The 4,471-nt window shown below is 35.0% G+C and overlaps 1 pseudogene; it reads left to right on the forward strand.

The window, feature by feature from the left end:
* The first annotated feature begins 1,585 nt into the window (after positions 1-1,585).
* Positions 1,586-3,250, forward strand: LOC124892739 (annotated as a pseudogene).
* Positions 3,251-4,471: the final 1,221 nt, after the last annotated feature.

Genomic DNA, 4,471 nt, shown 5'->3' on the forward strand with positions numbered 1-4,471 from the left:
AAAAAAAAAAACAATACAAAAATTTCTCATATCGAATTCAAAGTTCCATGCTATTATTACTTAGTATTCATATGGCAAAGGCATAGTCTTCTTTTTTCTCTCAAATAAAAACCTCATTGGCGCCAAGTGTGAGGGAATGCTAGACGTTTGGTAATTTCTCCTCCGACCAGGATAAAAGATCCCATTGAAGCGGCTAATCCCATGCATACTATATTGACATCTGGTCGTACAAATTGCATAGTATCATAAATAGCCACCCTAGGTATTACCCAGCCCCCAGGAGAGTTTATAAACAAATACAACTCTTTGGTCTCATCCTCAATACTGAGATATACCATAATACCAATAAGTTGATTGAAAATCTCGCTATTAATACCTTGGCCTAAAAAAAGTAGTGTTTCTCCATAAAGTCGGTTGATTAGGGTAAAATTGTATTCCTTAGGAACTGTACATGCACCTTTTGATGCATACGGTTCAAAAAAATTGTGAATTTATGTATAGATTCTAGTCCTTTTTCTTTTTTTTCTAGAAAGGTTCTTTCTTACTTCTAACGAAAGGGATTTTCTTTGATTTTTCAATAAAGAGGAGTTTTGACTCCATTTTTATATTTCTATTTTCGATTTTCCAGTATAAAATTAGAAGTTATAAGAAAGGGTCATTAAACTTATTGAATTAACTTCTCATTGATGTATTCTTTCATCGAGATTTAGTCCAAACCGCGATAGTATTTTATTGTTCCTGAATGGGTCTGTTTCATCTTTTTAGGTTTATGCTCTACTCTGGGTAAAGATCCGCCCAATTTGGATTTGTACATATAGGACAAATGCTCCCATTACCATTACTTTTTTTTTTTTCAATTCATTTTATACAAGTATTTATTAGAGTTGGGATTACTTTGCTTGACAATTAGGATCTCTTTACAAATTACAAAGAAAAAATATGCATAGCAATCATAGATATCTTACCAATCCAATTGGTTTTTTTCTAAATGGAGCCTGGATACTTTATTTTTTTAGTCCAACCAAGCCAATCATAAATTATTCTAATTGATAATAGTAATATGAATCCCCTCAAAAATGGATCTAATTGCACTTCACGCTCTAAATTTTTGATGATTCAATTTATTGTTTTATCGTTCTTGGGCGAAACGGGGGATATCTCGATCGGGGGAGAGAACGGGGAAATACCATATGACCCAATATATCTGACAAGTCGCACTATACGTCAACCCAAAGTGGATTTGCCTCTCTAGGACCTCGGAAGGAAACTTTCAGAACACCAATAGGCATTAAATGAAAGAAAGAACTAAATACTATATTTCACTTTGAGGTGGAAACATAACAATTTTTTATTGTCTTTAGAATATTCATATTGTTTTTTTATCGTATTTTTTTTATCCATAGATTCTAAAAATTCATAAATAAATACAGAATGAATAAACTCAAATTATTATGAATAGGTCTTTCTAATGATAAATAAGTATGGACTCATTCGCTCATAGAAATGAGATCAACTCCCCCATTGCGTATTGGTACTTATCGAGCATAGAATAAATCTGCTTCTCTTTGTTCCTACAAATAGAATTGTTCCATTATTACCACCAGAATAGAACACCCTTGATTCGGAAATAATCGACTGAACAAGAGTGGTCCATAGGATAGTCATATTATAGTCTTTTCCAATGCAATAAAGTTACGTAGTGTCTATTTATCTTTGAGATAAGGGGTATTTCCATGGGTTTGCCTTGGTATTGTGTTCATACCATTGTATTGAATGATCCCGATTGGTTGCTTTCTATTTATATAATGCATACAGCTCTGGTTGCAGGTTGGAACGGTTCGATGGCTCTGTATGAATTAGCGGTTTTGATCCTTCTGATCCTATTCTTGATCTAATGTGGAGATAGGGTATGTTTTTTATACCCTTCATGACTCATTTAGGAATAACCAATTCATGGGGCAGTTGGAGTATCACAGGGGGGACTGTAACGAATCCAAGTATTTGGAGTTATGAAGGTGTAGCGGGAGCACATATTGTGTTTTCTGGCTTATGCTTTTTGGCAGCTATCTGGCATTGGGTGTATTGGGATCTAGAAATATTTTGTGACGAACGTATAGGAAAACCCTCTTTGGATTTGCCAAACATCTTTGGAATTCATTTATTTCTCTTAGGGGTATCTTGCTTTGGTTTTGGTGCATTTTATGTAACAGGCTTGTATAGTCCCGAAATATGGGTGTCCAATCCTTATGGACTAATGGGAAAAGTACAACCTGTCTATCCAGTATGGGGCGTGAAAGGTTTTAATCCTTTTGTTCCAGGAGGAATAGCCACTCATCATATTGCAGCAGGAACATTGGGCATATTAGTGGGCCTATTCTATCTTAGCGTCTGTCCACCACAACGTCTATACAAAGGATTGCGTATGGGAAATATTGAAACCGTCCTTTCTAGTAGTATTGCTGCTGTTTTTTTTGCAGCTTTTGTTGTTGCCAAAACTATGTGGTATAGTTCGGCAACTACCCCGATTGAATTATTTGGGCCCACTCATTATCAATGGGATCAGGGGTACTTCCAGCAAGAAGTATATCAAAGAGTTAGTGCTGGGCTAGCAGAAAATCAAAGTTTATCAAAAGCCTGGTCTAAAATTCCTGAAAAATTAGCTTTTTATGATTACATCGGCAATAATCCAGCAAAAAAAGGATTATTCAGAGCAGTTTCAATGGATAACGGGGATAGAATAGTGGTTGGATGGTTAGGACACCCTATCTTTAGAGATAAAGAAGGGCGTGAACTTTTTGTACGTCGTATGCCTACTTTTTTTGAAACATTTTTGGTCGTTTTAGTAGACGGCGATGGAATTGTTAGGGCCTATGTTCCTTTTAGAAGGGCAGAATCGAAGTATAGTATTGAACAAGTAGGTGTAACTGTTGAGTTCTACGACGGTGAACTCAACGGCATCAGTTAAAGTGATCCTGCTACTGTGAAAAAATATGCTAGACGTGCTCAATTGGGTGAAATTTTCAAATTAGATCGTGCTACTTTGAAATCCGATGGTGTTTTTCATAGCAGTCCAAGGGGTTGGTTTACTTTTGGGCATGTTTCGTTTGTTTTGCTCTTCATCTTCGGACACATTTGGCATGGTGCTAGAACCTTATTCAGAGATGTTTTTGCTGGTGTTGACCCAGATTTAGATGCTCAAGTTGAATTTGGGGTATTCCAAAAACTTGGAGATCCAACTACAAAAAGATAGGCAGCCTGATACAACATTGCTTTGGTATCTTTCTTTTTCCCTTATTTTCTTTCTTTTACTTTTATTGACATAGGGTTCCAGAGAAATCTTTATTTGAATCAACTTCATTTTTACTCTTGTTCGTTCTTTATGTGGAAGATGATAAAAAAAGAAAATAAAAAGAAACAAACAGGTATGAAAGCTATAATTGTAAACCACGATCGAATCTATGGAAGCATTAGTTTATACATTCCTCTTAGTCTCGACTCTAGGGATAATTTTTTTCGCTATCTTTTTTTGAGAACCGCCTAAAGTTCCAACTAAAAAGAACTAAAAAGGTGAAATAATTTTTCATTATCTCAGTTGAAGTACTGAGCCTCCCGATCTCAGTTGAAGTACTGAGCCTCTCGATATCGGGAGGCTCAGTACTTCAACTAGTCTCTATGTTCCTCGAATGGATCTCTTAGTTGTTGAGAAGGTTGTCCAAAAGCAATATATAAGGCGTACCCAGTAAAACTTACAAGTAAACCAGATATAAAGACGGTGACTAGGGTTGCTATTTCTATTCTTATCATATTTATATAATTTCAAGACCCCAATGGATCTATGATAGGATCGTTTATTTACAACGGAATGGTATACAAAGTCAACAGATCTCAATGAATACAATAGGATTTATGGCTACACAAACTGTTGAGAACAGTTCTAAATCTGGTCCAAGACAAATTGTAGTAGGAGATTTATTAAAACCATTGAATTTGGAATATGGTAAAGTAACTCCTGGGTGGGGAAGTACTCCTTTGATGGGTGTCACAATGGCCTTATTTGTAGTATTTCTATCTATTACTTTGGAGATTTATAATTCTTCCATTTTATTGTATGGAATTTCAATGAATTAGATCTATAAGAACCGCAAAGTCCTTACTTTTGAGTTCAAAATGAATCATTTAGAGCTCCGATTTATAGTACATTCTATTTTGTTTTGGTAGTTCAATCGTGGAATTTCTTTGTTTCTATATTTTCGGAGTATGAGTGTGTGACTTGTTATAATTGATTCTATTGATAGTACAGAGAATGAGTCTGTCATCTTGATAGAGATGGTTCTATTTCGTCAGATATTTATTCTAATATTTGGAACATGAAATAGATTAAGAAATATTAGAACTATGATTCATACTTAATATTCAGACCTCGTGTCCGGGCTCCAAAAAATTTTCAAACAAAGAATTCAAATTTCTAAAT

This window comes from Capsicum annuum, unplaced genomic scaffold (genome assembly GCF_002878395.1).
Source record: "Capsicum annuum cultivar UCD-10X-F1 unplaced genomic scaffold, UCD10Xv1.1 ctg50235, whole genome shotgun sequence".
Classification (NCBI taxonomy): Eukaryota; Viridiplantae; Streptophyta; class Magnoliopsida; order Solanales; family Solanaceae; genus Capsicum; species Capsicum annuum.